Consider the following 18,919-nt stretch of genomic DNA (forward strand, 5'->3'; position numbering starts at 1 on the left):
GAGTGGGATCAGGGTGTGAAGGAGAGACAATTGCGGTATTGAGAAGGGAGTGGGATCAGGGTGTGAAGGAGAGACAATTGCGGTGTTGAGAAGGGAGTGGGATCAGGGTGTGAAGGAGAGACAATTGCGGGGACTGGGACTCCCTGAGATGCTCTGGCAGGGAGGCGGCACGGGCCGAGGGACCTCCCTCTATGATGTCACCAGTCTCTGATTCTGTGCCTGAGGCTTCAACTGGCGGAAGTCCCGCCCCTTCTCCGATTGGTTAGAGGACCCGCCGCCACCTCAGCTCTCCAAGCCCCGCCCGTGCTCTCGCTATTGGTCGCAGCTAACGTCAGTCACCGCCGTGGAATGGATCATGTGACCCAGTCCCGCTCCCTGCAGGAGACCCCGTGCTGTAGCCGCTCAATCCGCTCCGCTCGGTGCCCGGGCCGCTCCGGTTTGTATTTTATTTTTATTTATCTCTCCGCCCGCGCTCATTCCGCTATTTATATTAAAAAAACCCTCATAAAACTCACTTTCCGCGGGTGATCCGGGCTCTAAGGCGGGGTGTGCGCTGAGCATTGGCGGTGGGGGCCGCGTGGCTGTGGGCGGGGCCAGGGGGCGCATGCGCGGTGCCCGCCACAACTCAGCGCGGAGAGCTTTCTGGGGCGCGGGGGCTTGTGGGTTTTTGCAGACGCCATTATTATTGGTGCAACCTGTGCAGCAGCTGTGGTCTGGAAATCAGCTTCACTGCCGCTGGGCTGGGAAAGGACGATTTGAGACAACATTTTTAAGTTTGTGATGCTGTGTCGTTTGGGAATTTCCAGCCCCAAAATTAATATTTTTTATTAATAGAGTAACTTTTGAGAATTATATTGGGTGGGAGGACAAAGTGCCAAGGGTGGATGTAGACATGATTCAGTTGGTGGGTCCCACAGGTGAGCTTTGGTTCAAATATGGGAATGTGTTTTTTTCCACTCTCCCCTCCTGTGTGTGTGTGTGTAAGTCACCCATGGCTCAGTGGGTAGCACTCTCGCCTCTGAGTCAGAAGGTAGTGGTTTGAAGTCTCACTCGAGAGACTTGAACACAAAATCTAGGCTGACACTGCAGTGCAGTGCTGAGGGAGTGCCACTCTGTCGGAGGTGCCGTCCTTTAGATGAGATGTTAAACTGAAGTCGGGTCTGCTCTCAGGTGGATGTAAAAGATCCTGTGTCACAATTTTGAAGAAGAGTAGGGGAGTTATCACCGATGTTCTGGGGCCAATATTTATCTCTCAATAGACATCATTAAAACACATCATCTGGTCATTATCACATTTGCACTTCAAAATTGGGTGTAAATGCTTTGGACCGTCCAGTGGTCGGGAAAGGCGTTATATAAATGCAGGTCTATCTTTCTTTATTGATGTTCAAAGAGGCCATTAATGGTCCTATAGAATCGTAACAACACAGAAGGCGGCCATTTGGCCCGTCGAGCCCATGCCGAATCTGAGCTAGTCTTACTCCCTTGCCCTTTCCACGTAGCCCTGCAAACATCACCCATCACTCCTGTGCTCGCTGACCTATATTGGCTCCCAGTTAAGCAACACCTCGATTTCAAAATTCTCATCCTTATTTTCAAATTCCTCCATGGGCTCGGCCCTCCCTATCTCTAATCTCCTCCAGCCCTATAATCCCCCTACAGCTTCCTATTCTGGCCTTTTGATCATTGCTAATTTTAATTGCTCCACTATTGTCAGTCGTGCCTTCAGCTGCCTCAGTCCTAAGCTCTACAATTATCTCCCTAAATCGCTCCTCCTCTCCACTTCACTTTCCTCCTTTTAAAAGGCTCCTTAAAACCTACCTATCATGCATGTACAGCAGGCAATTGGAAAAGCAAATGGTATGATGGCCTTTAATACAAAAAGATTTGAGTATCAGAGTAAAGACGTACAAATGCAATTATATAGGGCCCTGGTGAGACCGCATCTGGAGTATTGTGTACAGTTTTGGTCTCCTTACATAAGGAAGGATATACTTGCCATAGAGGGAGTGCAACAAAGGTTCACCAGATGGATTCCTGGGATGGGGGGATTGTCCTTTGAGGAGAGATTGAGTAGACTAGGCCTACACTCTCAAGAGTTTAGAAGAATGAGAGGTGATCTCCTTGAAACATGCAAAATTCTCATAGGGCTTGACAGGGTAGATGCAGGGAGGATGTTTCCCTTGGCTGGGGCATCTACAACCAGGGGCCACAGTCTCAGAATAAGAGATCGGCCATTTAGGACTGAGAAGAGGCGAAATTTCTTCACTCAGAGGGTGGTGATTCTTTGGAATTCTCCACTCCAGAGGGCTGTGGAGGGTCAGTCTTTGTATATATTCAAGACCGAGATGGATAGATTTTTGGATATTAAGGGATATGGGGATTGGATGTGAAAGTGGAGTTGAAGTAGAAGATCAGCCATGATCTCATTGAATGGCGTAGCTGGCTCGAGGGGCCGAATAGCCTTCCTGCCCCTATTTATTATGTTCTCCTCACCCAATCATTTGGTCATCGGCCCCAACATCTCCTGAGCTTCAGGGTCCCGGTGATCAGCAGAGAAAGAACAACTACTTAGAATCATAGGCCCCAAGTTTCGTCCCGTGGCGAAAACGGCGCACCTCCGAGCTGGCCGCCTGTTTTTTGCGCTGAAAACTGCGCTTAAAAAAAGTCCGATATTCAAGGAGCTCGATGTCTGCTTGGCGCGGCGCGCTCTTCGCAGCAGGGGGCGGAGCCTAACACTCGCGCTGATTTTCTAAGTAGGAGGGGGCGGGTACAATTTAAATTAGCCTTCGTGGTGCCGGCAACCCTGCGCGTGCGCGCATGCGCAGTCTCAAACAAACATTGGCACTCGGCCATTTTTAAAAGGACTGCAGAAAAAGTGAAGATTTGTTTCTTGGACCCACTGACGCCGCCCCATAAGCGTGGCCGAACGGCCTAAAGAATCTTAATCAGCTGCGTGTGTCCTGTGTTCTTTCTTCGGCTCCCGGCCAGCCACTGACGCCGCTGCTATCTCATGGCCGAATGGCCTCATGTCCGTCCTTCCGCTCCTAATTCTTCGGCTGCCTTCGAGCCACTGACGCCGCCCCATAAGCGTGGCCGAATGACCTAAAGAATCTTAAATCAGCTGTGTGTGTCCTGTGTTCATTCTTCGGCTCCCGGCCAGCCACTGACGCCGCTGCAATCCCATGGCCGAATGGCCTCAAGTCCGTCCGGGTGCTGCATCTTCGCGGGGAATGAAGGCCTGCCTCAAGCACCGCAGCTCAGCTCGAAGGCTGCTTCCCGCCTACCGCTGCCGTCGAGACACCCCTGCCTGTCTCCAACATGAAAGGCCTGCCTGAAGCACAGCAGCTCGAATGCTGCTGCTGTTTCACACAGGTAGGAAGATTTATTTAATATTTTCTTTGCTTATACATTTTTATTCAGGTTTGATTTATTTGTATAATATTTGTATAAGTATAACTAAGGATTGATTGTAGAATTTAATGACTTCCCTTCCCCCACCCCCCACCTCGTTCCCTACGCCTAATTTGTAACCTATGCCTGATTTTATAAAGTGTAGACAAGGTTTTTGAGCGTACAAAAATCTTCACTTACTCCATTCTAGTTTGGAGTAAGTTTTCACTGACGAAACTTTGAAAACAGGCATAAGTGGCCGGACACGCCCCCTTTTTGAAAAAGAAATTCTGTTCCAAAGTGAAACTGTTCGAACTGACTAGAAATCAGGAGCAAATCATGTCGAAACTTGGGGCCATAGAATGGTTACAGCATAAAAGGCGGCCATTCAGTCTGTCGAGCCCATGTGGGCTTTCAGCTAGTCCCTCTCCCCCGCCTGCAAACTATTCCCCTTCAGATACTTATCCAACTCCCTTTTGAAAGATAAGATTAAGTCTGCCTCCACCACCCTTTCAGGCCATGCATTCCAGATCTTAACCACTCACCGTGTAAAAAAAAAAGTTTCTTCTTATGTTGCCTTTGGTTCTTTTGCCATCACCTTAACTCTGTGTCCTCTGATTCTCCACCTTTCTACCAATGGGAACAGTTCTCTCTATCTGCTCTGTCCAGATCCCTCATGATTTTGAACACCTCTATCAAATCTCCTCTCAATCATCTCCGCTCCAATGAGAACAACCCCAGCTTCTCCAGTCTATCCATGTAACTGAAGTCCCCCATCCATGGAATCATTCTCGTAAATCTTTTCTGCATCCTCTCTAAGGCCTTCACATCCTTCCTACAGTGCGGTGCCCAGAATTGGACACAATACTCCAGTTGGGGCTGAACCAGGGTTTTATACAGGTTCATCATAATTTCCACACTTTTGTACTCTACCTCTATTATGAAGCTCAGGATCCTGTAAGCCTTTTTAACTGCTTTCTCCAGCTGCCCTGCCACCTTCAATGATTTTTTGCATACATACCCCGAGGTCTCTCTGTTCATGCACCCCCTTTAGGATTGTACCATTTAGTTTATATTTCCTCTCACATTTTGGTAGAAAGAATATCACTTCACACTTTTCTGGGTTAAATTTCCTCTGCCACGTGTCCGTCCATTTTACCAGCCCGTCTATGTCTTCCTGAAGTTTATCACTCTCCTTGTCACTGTTCACTATACTTCCAAGTTTTGTGTCATGTACAAATTTTGAAATTGTGCCCCAAGTCATTAATATATATCAAGAGAAACAGTGGTCCTGGAACCGAACCCTGGCGAACACCACTGTATACCTTCCCCCAGTCCAAAAAACAACCGTTCACCACTACTCTGTTTCCTGTCCCTTAGCCTATTTTGTATCTATGCTGTCACTGTCCCTTTTATCCCATGGGCTTCAACTTTGCTGGCAAGCCTTTTATGTGGCACTTTGTTGAACGCCTTTTGGAAATCCATGTACACCACGTCAACTGCATTACCCTCATCAACCCTCTCGGTTACCTCATCAAAAAACTCGATTAAGTTGGTTAATCATGATTTGCCTTTAATAAATCCATGCTGGCTTTCCTTAATTAATCCACACCTATCCAAGTGACTGTTAATTTTGTCTCTGATCACTGTTTCTAAAAGCTTCCCCACTACTGACGTTAAACTGACTGGCTTGTAGTTGCTGGGTTTAATTTTACACCTTTTTTGAACAATGGTGCAATATTTACAATTCTCCAGTCCTCTAGCACCACTCCTGTATCTATGGAGGTTTGGATTATTATGGCCTGTACTTTTGCGATTTCTGCCCTCAATTCCCTCAGCATCCTAGGATGCATCACATCTGCACCTGGTGATTGATCTACTTTCAGTATAGCCAGCCTTTTTAATACCTCTTCTTTATCAATTTCTATCCATTCAAGGGTCTCCACAACTTCCTCCTTCACTATGTCTATGGCAGCATCCTCTTCCTTGGTGAAGACAGATACAAAGTACTCATTTAGTACCTCAGCCATACTCTCTGCCTCCATGCATAGGTCTCCTTTTTGGTTTTTAATCAGCCCCACCCTTTTACTATTTATATGCCTGTATCAGAACATAAGAAATAGGAGCAGGAGTAGGCCCAACACCCCCTCAAGCCTGCTCCACCATTCAATAAGATCATGGCTGATGATTCCACTAGACTCCAAAAATCTATCTATCTCAGCTTTGAATATATTCAGAGACTCAACATCCACAGTCCTTTGGGACCACAAATTCCATAAGATTCACACCCCTCTTAGTGAAGGAATCCCTCCTCATCTCTGTCTTAAATGGCCTTCCCCTTATCCTGAGTCTGTACCCCCTAGTACTAGACACTCCAGCCAGGGGAAACAACCTCTCAGCATCTACCCTGTCATTCCCCTTCAGAATTTTGTATGTTTCAATCAGATCACCTCTCATTCTTCTAAACTCAAGACTTTTGGATTACCTTTGATGTTGGCTGCCATTCTATTCTCATGCCCTCTTTGCCCCTCTCATTTTATTCTTCACTTCTCCTCTGATCTTTCTATATATATCCTGATTCTCAGATGTATTAGCAACAGCACATCTGTTATACACACTCTTTTTCTGCTTGATCATATTCTCAAAGTGTTTTGTCATCCGGGGAGCCTTGACTTTGGTTGTCCTACCAGTGGGAATGTACTCAACTTGTACCTGAACTATTTATTCTTTAAAGGCAGACCACTGATCCATTACAGGTTTAAACTAGCTTGGCAGGGGGATGGGAACCTGAAAATAGATTCAGTAGGTAGAGGAGTAAAGCTGGAATTAGAAAGCAAATATAAAGAAAGTGAGTTTGAAGGAGAGAGGAAACAAGTAGGAAAAAAGGGTAAAAAAACAAACTTAGGCACTTTGTCTGAATGCATGTAGCATTTGTAACAAAATAGATGAGTTGATGGCACAAATTGAGACAAATGGGTATGATCTGATATTATAGAGACGTGGTTGCAAGGTGACCAGGACTGGGAATTAAATATTCAGGGGTACTTGACAATCCGGAAGGACAGACAGAAAGGAAAAGGAGGTGATGTAGCTCTATGGATAAAGGATGGAATCACTGCAATAGTAAGAAATGATATTGGCTCAAATGATAAGGGTGTTGAGACAGTTTGGGTGGAGATAAGGAATAATAAGGGGAAAAAGTCACTGGTGGGCATAGTCTATAGGCCCCCGAACAGTAACAACTCTGTTGGTCGCAGCATAAACCAGGAAATAGTGGGGGCTTGTAAAAAGGGAACAGCAATAATCATAGGTGATATTAACCTCTATATTGATTGGACAAATCAAATTGGTCAGGGCAGCCTTGAGGAGTTCATGGAGTGCATAAGCAACGGGTTCCTTGAGCAGTATATAACAGAACCAACCAGGAGCAGACTATCTTAGATCTGATCCTGGTGTAATGAGACAGGATTAATAAACAATCTCCTAGTAAAGGATCCCCTCGGAATGAGTGATTATAGCATGACTGAATTTCAAATTCAAATGGAGGGTGAGAAAGTTGGATCTCTAATCAGCGTACTAAGCTTAAATAAAGGAGACTATGAAGGTATGAGGGCAGAATTAGGTAAAGTGGACTGGGAAAATAGATTGAAGTGTAGGACAGTTGATGAACAGTGGTGTACATTTAAGGAGATATTTCACAACTCTCAAGAAAAATATATTCCAGTGAGGAGGAAAGGGTGTAAGAGAAAAGATAGCCATCTGTGGCTAACTAAAGAAATAAAGGACGGTAACTAAAAACAAGGGCATACAAAGTGACCAAAACTAGTGGGAGGACAGAAGACTGGGAAGCTTTTAAAAGCCAGCAAAGAATGACAAAAAAAATTATTAAGAAAGGGAAGATAGACTATGAAAGTAAACTAGCACAAAATATAAAAACAGATAGCAAGAGTTTCTATGTATATAAAAAGGAAAAGAGTGGCTAAAGTAAATGTTGGTCCCTTAGAGGATGAGACCGGGGAATTAGTAATGGAGAACATGGAGATGGCAGAAACCCTGAACAAATATTTTATATCAGTCTTTACAGTAGAGGAAATTAACAATATTCCAACAGTGGATAGTCAAGGGGCTATACCGGGGGAGGAACTTAACACAATCACAATCATTAAGGAGGTGGTACTCCGTAAGATAATGGGACTAAAGGGAGATAAATCCCCTGGACCTGATGGCTTGCATCCTAGGGTATTAAGCGAAGTAGTGGCAGGGATTGTGGATGAATTGGTTGCAATTTACCAAAATTTCCTGGATTCTGGGGCAGTCCCAGCAGATTGGAAAACTGCAAATGTAACGTCCCTATTTAAAAAAAGGAGGCAGACAAAAAGCAGGAAACTATAGACCAGTTAGCCTAACATCTGTGGTTGGGAAAATGTTGGAGTCCATTATTAAAGAAGCAGTAGCAGGACATTTGGAAAAGCAAAATTCAGTCAGGCAGAGTCGGCGTGGATTTATGAAGGGGAAGTCATGTTTGACAAATTTGATGCAATTCTTCGAGGTTGTAACAAACAATGTGGATAAAGGGAACCAGTGGATGTGTTGTATTTGGACTTCCAGAAGGCATTTGCCACAGAAACGGTTACTGCACAAAATAAAAGTTCACGGGGTTGGGGGTAATATATTAGCATGGATAGAGGATTGGCTAACCAACAGAAAACAGAATTGGGATAAATGGTTCATTCTCGGGTTGGCAACCAGTAACTAGTGGGGTGCCGCAGGGATCAGTGCTGGAAACCCAACTATTTACAATCTATATTAATGACTTAGAAAAAGGGACCGAGTGTAACGTAGCCAAGTTTGCTGATGATACAAAGATGGGAGGAAAAGCAACGTGTGAGGGGGACACAAAAAATCTGCAAAATGACATAGACAGGCTAAGTGAGTGGGCAAAATTTTGGCAGATGGAGCATAATGTTGAAAAGTGTGAGGTCATGCACTTTGGCAGAAAAAAAAATCAAAGAGCAAGTTATTATTTAAATGGAGAAAGATTGCAAAGTGCTGAAGTACAGCGGACCTGGGGGTACTTGTGCATGAAACACAAAAGGTTAGTATGCAGGTACAGCAAGTGATCAGGAAGGCCAATGGAATCTTGGCCTTTATTGCAAAGTGGATGGAGTATAAAAGCAGGGAAGTCTTGCCACAGTCGTACAGGGTATTGGTGAGGCCACACCTGGAATACTTCATGAAGTTTTGGTTTCCATATTTACGAAAGGATATACTTGCTTTGGAGGCAGTTCAGAGAAGGTTCACTAGGTTGATTCTGGAGATGAGGGGTTTGACTTATGAGGAAAGGTTGAGTAGGTTAGGCCTCTACTCATTGGAATTCAGAGGAATGAGAGATGATCTTATCGAAACGTATAAGATTATGAGGGGGCTTGACAAAGTGGATGCAGAGAGGATGTTTCCACTGATATGGGAGACTAGAACTCGAGGGCATAATATTAGTTTTAAATGGGTGGCCCCTTATTCTAAGATGAGGAGGAATTTCTTCTCTTAGAGGTTGTAAATCTGTGGAATTCACTGCCTCAGAGAGATGTGGAAGCTGGGACATTGAATAAATTGAAGACAGAGATAGACAGTTTCTTAACCGATAAGGGAATAAGGGGTTATGGGGAGAGGGCAGGGAAGTGGACCTGAGTCCATGATCGGATCAGCCATGATGGGGGTAATGTACTGACGTGGATAGAGAACTGGTTGGCAGGCAGGAAGCAGAGAGTCAGGATTAATGGGTCCTTTTCAGAATGGCAGGCAGTGACTAGTGGAGTGCCGCAGGGCTCAGTGCTGGGACCCCAGCTCTTTACAATATATATTAATGATTTGGATAATGGAATTGAGTGTAATATCTCCAAGTTTGTAGATGACACTAAACTTGGTGGCGGTGTGAGCTGTGAGGAGGACACGAAGAGGCTGCAGGGTGACTTGGACAGGTTAGGCGAGTGGGCAAATACATGGCAGATGCAATATAATGTGAGGTTATCCACTTTGGGAGCAAAAACACGAAGGCAGAATATTATCTGAATGGCGACAGATTAGGAAAAGAGGAGGTGTAACGAGACCTGGGTGTCATGGTTCATCAGTCATTGAAAGTTGGCATGCAGGTACAGCAGGCGGTGAAGAAGGCAAATGATATGTTGACCTTCATAGCAAGGGGATTTGAGTATAGGAGCAGGGAAGTCTTGCTGCAATTGTACAGGGCCTTGGTGAGGCCCCACCTGGAATATTGTGTTCAGTTTTGGTCTCCTAATCTGAGAAAGGACGTTCTGGCTATTGAGGTGGTGCAGCAAAGGTTCACCAGACTGATTCCAGGGATGGCTGGACTGACATATGAGGAGAGACTGGATCAACTGGGCCTTTATTCACTGGAGTTTAGAAGGATGAGAGGGGATCTCATAGAAATATATAAGATTCTGACTGGACTGGACAGGCTAGCTGCGGGAAGTATGTTCCCGATGTTGGGGAAGTCCAGAACCAGGGGACACAGTCTTAGGATAAGGGGCAGGCCGTTTAGGACTGAGATGAGGAGAAACTTCTTCACTCAGAGAGTTGTTAACCTGTGGAATTCCCTGCTGCAGAGAGTTGTTGATGCCAGTTCATTGGATATATTCAAGAGGGAGTTAGATATGGCCCTTACGGTTAAGGGGATCAAGGGGTATGGAGAGAAAGCAGGAAAGGGGTACTGAGGTGAATGATCAGCCATGATCTTATTGAATGGTGGCGTAGGCTTTAAGGGCTGAATGGCCTACTCCTGCATCTATTTTCTATGTTTCTATGATCTTATTAAATGGCGGAGCAGGCTTGAGGGGCCGTACGGCCTACTCCTGCGTCTATTTTTTATGTTCTTATGTCCATGTTCCGACTGTGGGAAGAGCTTTAAAAGTCCCAGGGAGCTGAAGGTGCACCAGCGAGCTCACACTGGGGAGAGGCCGCTCACCTGCTCCGTGTGTGGGAAGGGATTCACTCAGCTATCCACCCTCCTGTCACACCAGCTTGTTCACACTATCGAGAGACCGTTGAAATGTTCTGACTGTGGGAAGTGCTTTAAAAGCTGTGAGAGCGTTAAGAGACACCAGCGTGTTCACACTGATCATAGCATCCTGCAGAACATGAAGCTTTGGCCCTTCATGTCTGTGCTGCCATTTTAAAAGAGCTGTCCAATTTAGTCCCCCAACCCAGCTTTATTCCCATAACCCTGTAATCTAGTCCTCTTCAAGCACACGTCCAATTGCTGTTTGGAAGTTCCTATGGAACCCTGAATCCATTATCCTTTCAGATGGTGCATTCCAGACCTTAACCACCCTCTGTGTGAAAACAATTCCTCTCTAGTTATTGTGGCAATTATTTTAAATCTGTGACCTTTGGTTACCGACCCTTTTGCCAGAGGCAACAGTTTCTCCCGACTTGCTCTATAATAACCCCTCATAATCTTTAATATCTCTATTAGGTCTCCTCTTAACCTTCTCTGCTCTAAGGGGAACAATCCCAGCTTCTCCAGTCTCTCCACATAACTGAATTCCCCCATCCCTGGTAACATCCTGGTAAACCTCCTCTGTACCCTCTCCAAGGCTGTGTCATCCTACCTAAAGTGTGGTGCCCTGAACTGTACACAAGGCTCCAGCTGAGGCTAAAATCCTGCAGCTATACAGAGCCCTGGTTAGACCACACCTGGAGCACTGTGAGCAGTTCTGGGCACCATACCTTGGGAAAAATAGATTGGTCTTGGAGGGAGCGCAGTGTAGGTTTACCAGAATGATAGCCGGACTCCAAGCGTTAAGTTACAAGATTACACAAATTAGGGTTTTGTTCCTTCGAAGTTGGAAGGTTAAGAGGTGAGCTGATCGAAGTGTTCAGGATATTAAGGGGAACAGATAGGGTAGATAGAGAGAAACTATTTCTTCAGGTTGTGGAGTCTAGGATGAGGGGGAGGGGGTTAGTCTAAAAATTAGAGCCAGTCCTTTTAGGAGTGAAATTAATAAAGACTTCTACACACAAAGGGTGGTAGAAGTTTGGAAAACTCTTCTGCAAATGGCAATTGATGCTAGATCAATTGTTAAACCTGAGATTGATGGCTTTTTTTAACCAAAGGCATTAAGGGATATGGGCCAAAGATGGGTGTGTAGAGTTAGGTCGCAGATCAGCCCTGATCTCATTGAATGGCAGAACAGGCTTGAGGGGCTGAATGGCCAACTGCTGTCCTATGATCTTAACTAGTGATTTGCAAAGGTTTAGTGTAACTTCCTTGCTTTTGTATTCAATGGCCCTATTTGTAAAGCCAAGCATCCCATTCACTTTCTGAACCACCTTACCAACTTGCTGTTGTACTGTCAATGACTTGTGAATGTGCAACCCCGGGTGCCTCTGTCTTGCACCCCCTCCAAAATATGGCCAGTTAGATTATACTGCCTCGCCATGTTGTTTCTCCAAAAGTGCATCACTTCACACTTATCCGCATTTCATTGCATCTGCTATGTGTCTGACCATTTCACCAGTCTGTCTACGTCCTCCTGACGCCTGCTACTATCATGCTCACGATTTACAATGTTGCCAAATTTTGCATCATCCGTAAACTTTGAAATTGTACACCCATACACAAGTCTAGGTCATTTATATATAACAAGAAAAGCAATAGTGCTAATACCAACCCCTGGGGAACCCCACTGCATATTTCCCTCCAGTCAGAAACACATCCATTCAGCACTACTCTCTGCCTCCTATCCCTTAACCAATGATATACTCAATTTACCATCATCCCTTTAATTCCCTGTGCTTCTATTTTCCGATTACCTCACTTATGTGGTCCTTTATCAAATGCCTTTTGAAAGTCCATATACACAACAACATCTGCACCACCTTTGTTAACCCTCTGTTACTTCATCAAAAAACTCAATCAGATTAGTCAGACTTTAACAAATCCAGAATGGGGGCCCCTTATTAACCCATGCTTCTCCAAGTGAGAATTCATTTTGTCCTTGACAATGGTCTCTAGTCACTCACCCACCACTGACGTTAGAGTGATTGGCCTGTAGTTACCAGGTTTAGCCCTCTCCCCTTTTTTAAACAGGGGTGTAATATTTCCAATCCTCCAGTTCTCTGGCACCACTCCCATCTTTCCTCCTTATGCTTGGTTTGTACCCGGTGTCAAATGTTGTTTATAATGCTCTGATGAAACACGTTGGGTCGTTTTACTACGTTAAAAACACTGTATAAATACATTTGTTGTCTGAAAGTAACAATAAATTCCGGAGAGTGAAAAAAATACTATTTTTAGTCTCAAATATTAAATTCCACAGAAGCAGGGGTTTGTCTGCTTTTATTCATGAATTTAAAAAGTCTACATTAAAATCTGAGCCAGTGGGTTGTAAGCCCCAGAGCCTTGTGTCCAATAAGGGCAATAAAGGTCCACAGCCTCCCCTGGCCCCAGGCCCTAAACAATGGACAGCACAAAGTCCCTCCCCTCGGGCTCCCCGATTGGTTGGAGGACCCGCCGCCAGCTCGCTCCTCCAGCCCCGCCCCGCTCGCTTTGTATTGGTCGGAAGCTCCTCCAGCACCGTCCCTTGCTCCCCATTGGTCGGAAGCTTCTCCTGCCCCACTCACTCCATTGGTTGGAAGCTCCCGTCAATCTTCTCCGGAAGGACCCGTGCCGACTCCGCACCACAGGATCAGAGCGCGTAGGCGGAGCACCGAGTGTGGGGGAGGGGCGGTTACTGTTCTCTGGGCCTGCGCGGTTATTACCGATAGCGACCGAGAGGGGCCACTGTGCCGGACGCGGTTCTGCCTGTGCATGTGTGGACTCGGCTGTCAATCACCCATCAGGCAGCGCGGTTGCTGGTGAGACCTGTGACATCATAGAATCAGAGCCATTGACAGCACAGAAGGAGGCCATTCGGCCCATCGTGTCCCTGCCGGCCGACACAGAGCTATCCGGCCGATTCCCACTTTCCAGCTCTTGGGCCGTAGCCTTCCGGGTACAGCACTTCAGGTGAACATTCAAGTACTTTATAAACATGGTGAGGGGTTCTGCCTCTACCACCCTTTCAGGCAGTGAGTTCCAGACCCCCACCACCCTCTGGGTGAAAACATTTCTCATCAAATCCCCTCTAAACCTTCGAGCAATTACTTTAAATCTATGCCCCCCCAGTTATTGACCCCTCTATTAAGGGAATTAGGTCCTTCCTATCCACTCTATCTAGGCCCCCCCATAATTTATACTCCTCAATTTGGTCTCCCTTCAGCCTTCTCCAATTCAAAGAAAACAAACCTGGCCTATCCAATCTTTCCTCATCGCCAAAATTCTCCAGTCCAGGCAACATCCTCGTGAATCTCCTCTGTACCCTCTCCAGTGCAATCACATCTTTCCTGTAATGTTGTGGCCAGAACTGCACGCAGTACTCTAGCTGTGGCCTAACTAGTGTTTTGTACAGTTGAAGCATAACCCTGCTCTTGTAGTCTATGCCTTGGCTAACAAAGGCAAGTATCCCAAATGCCTTCTGAACCACCTTATCTACCTGGCCTGCTATTTTCAGGGATCTGTAGACATGCATTCTAAGGTCCCTCTGTTCCTCTACACTTCTCAATGTCTTACCATTTATTGTATATTGCATTGTCTTGTTAGCCCTTCCCAAATGCATTGCCTCACACTTCTCTGGATTGAATTCCATTTGCCACGTTCTGCCCACCTGACCAGTCCATTGATATCTTCCTGCCGTCTACAGCTTTTTTCTTCATTTTCAACCACACGGCCAATTTTTGTATCATCTGCAAACTTCTTTGTCATACCCCCTACATTCAAGTTCAAATCATTGATCTATACCACAAAAAGCAAGGGACCTAGTACTGAGCACTGCGGAACGCCACTGTATACAGCCTTCTAGTCACAAAAACACCCATCGACCATTACTCTTTGCTTCCTGACTCTGAGCCAATTTTGGATCCAACTTGCCACTTTGCCTTGGATCCCAAGGGTTTTTACCTTTGTCTACCATGTGGGACCTTATCAGAAGCTTTGCTAAAATCCATATCGACTACATAACATGCACTACCCTCATCGACCCTCCTTGTTACCTCGATGGTAGAGCTATCCAGTTAGTTCCACCCTCCTGATCTTTCCCAATATCTTCCCTTCAGTATTTATCCAATTCACTTTTGAAAGGTACTATTGAATCTGCTTCCACCATCATTTCATGCAGTGCATTCCAGATTGCAACAACTCGCTCATAAAATGTTTTTCCTCATGTCGCCTCTGCTTCTTTTGTCAATCACCTTATTCTGTCTCCTCAGGTTACCAACCCTTCTGCCTCTGGAAAGTGTTTCTCTTTATTTAGTCTATTAAAACTGTTCATGATTTTGAACACCTCGATGAAATCTTCTCTTAAACTTTTCTAAGGCTAAGGGGTAAGCCATTTAGGACCGAGATGAGGAGAAACTCCTTCATCCAGAGAGTGGTGAACCTGTGGAATTCTCTACCACAGAAAGTTGTTGAGGCCAATTCACTAAATATATTCAAAAAGGAGTTAGATGTAGTCCTTACTACTAGGGGGATCAAGGGGTATGGCGAGAAAGCAGGAATGGGGTACTGAAGTTGCATGTTCAGCCATGAACTCATTGAATGGCGGTGCAGGCTCGAAGGGCCGAATGGCCTACTCCTGCACCTATTTTCTATGTTTCTATGTTTTCTATGTTTCTGCTCCAAGGAGAATAACCACAGCTTCTCCAGTATCTCCACATAACTGAGGCCCTTCATCCTTGGTACCATTCTAGTAAATCTCTTCTGCACCCTCTCTAAGGTGTAGACATCCTTCCGAAAGTGTGGTTCCCACAATTGAACACAATGCGCCAGCTGAGGCCTAACCAGTGTTTATAAAGGTTTAGCATAACTAAACATCAAATGCTGATATTTGTGTGATGGGGTTTAGATGGGCGAGGTTTATCCAGTCAGTTGGATGTGAGCTGAAACATGTGCACTTGGAGCGAGAGCCAGGGACACGCTGTGTAATCGGGCACAGACACTCTGCACAGCCCACACATCACTTGTTTCCCACTTGGCCCAAAAGGAATATATTAATTGCAACAATTCAGTTGAATTAATTTTAAGTAGTTTTGTTTATAAATTTAATCATGCTTCTCTAATTTTATTTCTTAACTCAGATTCACGGCCTCATTTTATTTCTTCCTCTGAGCCCCTCAACTTCATCTGGCAGCGTAATGTTGCTGAGTGGTGATTGATTGCCCTGGGAACCAACAGGAAGAGAGCTCAGAGGCTGGAGGGCCCAGGGAGCAGCGTGTTCTGCAACCAATCGCGGGGCTTGGGGGATGGATCCTGAGTCGGCCAGTCAGGTGAGTCCGTGGGAACCGCTGTTAAACAATTTATCTTTTAAAAGTTATATGAGATTTCTTTTGTCAACCAAACAGTTTACCATTTGTCTGTATTTTGTTTCCCTAGAGTTCCTATTATGAGTTTCAGACACTTCAGTGTCAAGTGGACCATTTAAAGGTCATTCAATTTCCTCTTTCCATGTCACTGTTTGAAACGGACAGGGATTGATTACCTAAGAACATAAGAAATAGGAGCAGGAGTAGGTCATTTGGCCCCTCGAGCCTGCTCTGCCATTTAATAAGATCATGACTGATCCGATCATGGACTCAGTTCCACTTCCCTGCCCGCTCCCATAACCCTTTACTCCCTTACTGCTCAAAAGTCTGTCTAGCTCCGCCTTAAATATATTCAATGACCCAGCCTCCACAGCTCTCTGGGGCAGAGAATTCCATAGATTTACAACCCTCTCAGAGTAGAAATTCCTCCTCATCTCAGTTTTAAATGGGCAGCCCCATATTCTGAGACTATGTCCCCGAGTTTTAGTTTCCCCTATGAGTGGAAATATCCTCTCTGCATTCTCCTTGTCAAGCCCCCTCATTAACTTATATGTTTCGATAAGGTCCCCTCTCATTCTTCTGAACTCCAATGTGTATAGGTCCAACCTACGGAACCTATCTTCATAAGTCAACCCTCTCATCTCCAGAATCAACCTCGTGAACCTTCTCTGAATAGCCTCCAATGCAAGTATATCCTTCCTTAAATACGGAGACCAAAACTGTACGCAGTACTCCAGGTGTGGCCTTACCAACACCCTGTACAGTTGCAGCAGCACTTCTCTGCTTTTATACTCTCTCCCCCTTGCAATAAAGGCCAACATTACATTTGCCTTCCTGATCACTTGCTGTAGCTGAATACTAACTTTTTGTGTTTCATGCACAAAGACCCCCAGGTCCCTCTGTACTGCAACACGTTGCAGTTTTTCTTAATTTAAATTATAATTTGCTTTTCTATTTTTTCTGCCAAAGTGGATAACCTCACATTTTCCCATATTATACTCCATCTGCCAAATTTTTTCCCACTCACTTAGCCTCTCTATGTCCCTTTGCAGATTTTTTGTGTCCTCCTCACAATTTGCTTTCCCACCCATCTTTGTATCATCAGTATACTCAGCTACATTACACTCGGTCCCTCCATCCAAGTCATTGATAGAGATTGTAAATAGTTGAGGCCTCAGCATCGATCCCTGCGGCACCCAATAGTCACTCTTTGCCAACCGGAAAATGACCTGTGAACTTTTATCTTGTGCAGTAACCTTTTATGTAGCACCTTAACGAATGCCTTCTGGAAATTGAAATACACCACATCCACTGGTTCCCTCTTATCCACTCTGCTCATTACATCCTCAAAGAACTCCAGCAAATTTGTGAAACATGATTTCCCTTTCATAATACCACGCTGACTGAATTATGCTTTTCCAAACATCCTGCTACTGCTTCCTTAATAATGGATTCCAGCATTTTCCCAACGACAGATGTTAGGCTAACGGGTCTATACTTTCCTGCTTTCTGTCTGCCTTTTTTAAATAGGGGTGTTACATTTGCCGTTTTCCAGTCCGCTGGGACTTCCCCAGAATTCAGGGAATTTTAGTAGATTACAACCAATGCATCCACTATCTCTGCAGCCACTTCTTTTAAGACCCTAGGATGTAAGCCATCAGGTCCAGGGGACTTGTCCACCTTTAGTCCCATTATTTTACCGAGTACTACTTCTTTAGTGATAGTATTAAGTTCCTCCCGACCTATAGCCCCTTGATTATAGAAACATAGAACATAGATGTGGGAGTAGGCCATTCGGCCCTTCGAGCCTGCATCATCATTCAATAAGATCATGGCTGATCATCACCTCAGTACTCCTTTCCTGCTTTCTCTCCATACCCCGTGATCCCTTTAGCCATAAGGGCCATATCTAACTCCCTCTTGAATATATCCAACGAACTGGCATCAATAACTCTCTGCGGTAGAGAATTCCACAGGTTAACAACTCTCTGAGTGAAGACGTTTCTCCTCATCTCGGTCCTAAATGGCTTACCCCTTATCCTTAGACTATGTCTTCCTGGTTCTGGACTTCCCCAACATCGGGAACATTCTTCCTGCATCTAACCTGTCCAGCCCGTCAGTATTTTATAAGTTTCTATGAGATCCCCTCTCATTCTATAAACTCCAGTGAATACAGGCCCAGTCGATCCAGTGTCGTCTCATATTTCAGTCTTGCAATCCCAGGAATCAGTCTGGTGAACCTTCGTTGCACTCCCTCAATAGCAAGAACGTCCTTCCTCAGATTAGGAGACCAAAACTGAACACAATATTCCAGGTGAGGCCTCACCAAGGCCCTGTACAACTGCAGTCAGACCTTCCTGCTCCTATACTCACATCCCCTAGCTATGAAGGCTAACATGCCATTTGCCTTCTTCACCACCTGCTGTACCTGCATGCCAACTTTCAATGACTGATGTACCATGACACCCAGGTCTCGTTGCACCTCCCCTTTTCCTAATCTCTCGCCATTCAGATAATATTCTGCCTTTCGTGTTTTTGCCATCAAAGTGGATAACCTCACATTCATCCACATTATACTGCATCTGCCATGCATTTTCCCATTCACCTAACCTGTCCAAGTCATCCTGCAGCCTCTTGGCATCCTCCTCGTAGCTCACACCGCCACCCAGCTTAGTGTAATCTGCAAACTTGGAGATATTGCACTAAATTCCTTCATCTAAATCATTGATGTGTATTGTAAATAGCTGGGATCCCAGCACTGAGCCCTGCGGTACCCCACTAGTCACTGCCTGCCATTCTGAAAAGGTCCCGTTTATCCAGACTCTCTGCTTCCTGTCTGCCAACCAGTTCTCTATCCACGTCAATACATTACCCCCAATACCATGTGCTTTAATTTTTCACATCAATCTCTTGTGTGGGACCTTGACAAAAGCCTTTTGAAAGTCCAAATACACCACATCCACTGGTTCTCCCCTGTCCACTCTCTCAGTTACATCCTCAAAAAATTCTAGAAGATTTGTCAAGCATGATTTCCCTTTCATAAATCCATGCTGACTTGGACCGATCCTGTCACTGCTTTCCAAATGAGCTGCTATTTCATCTTTAATAA

General features: G+C 45.2%; 1 protein-coding gene across 2 annotated transcripts in view; it reads left to right on the top strand.

Annotated features, from left to right (window-relative positions):
• Positions 1 to 356: 356 nt before the first annotated feature.
• Positions 357 to 18,919, top strand: part of LOC139252429 (zinc finger protein 432-like) — a 76,621-nt gene continuing 58,058 nt past the window's right edge. Inside the window, exons 1-2 of one of the 2 annotated variants that reach the window (XM_070873425.1) lie at positions 357 to 436; positions 15,586 to 15,774. The gene's annotated coding sequence lies outside the window, so the exon portion shown is untranslated. Of the gene's footprint in view, positions 437 to 698; positions 3,376 to 15,585; positions 15,775 to 18,919 lie in introns of those variants that run through there. The other variant, XM_070873424.1, reaches the window with a different exon arrangement.

This window comes from Pristiophorus japonicus, unplaced genomic scaffold, assembly GCF_044704955.1.
Source record: "Pristiophorus japonicus isolate sPriJap1 unplaced genomic scaffold, sPriJap1.hap1 HAP1_SCAFFOLD_468, whole genome shotgun sequence".
In the NCBI taxonomy this organism is placed as follows: domain Eukaryota; kingdom Metazoa; phylum Chordata; class Chondrichthyes; family Pristiophoridae; genus Pristiophorus; species Pristiophorus japonicus.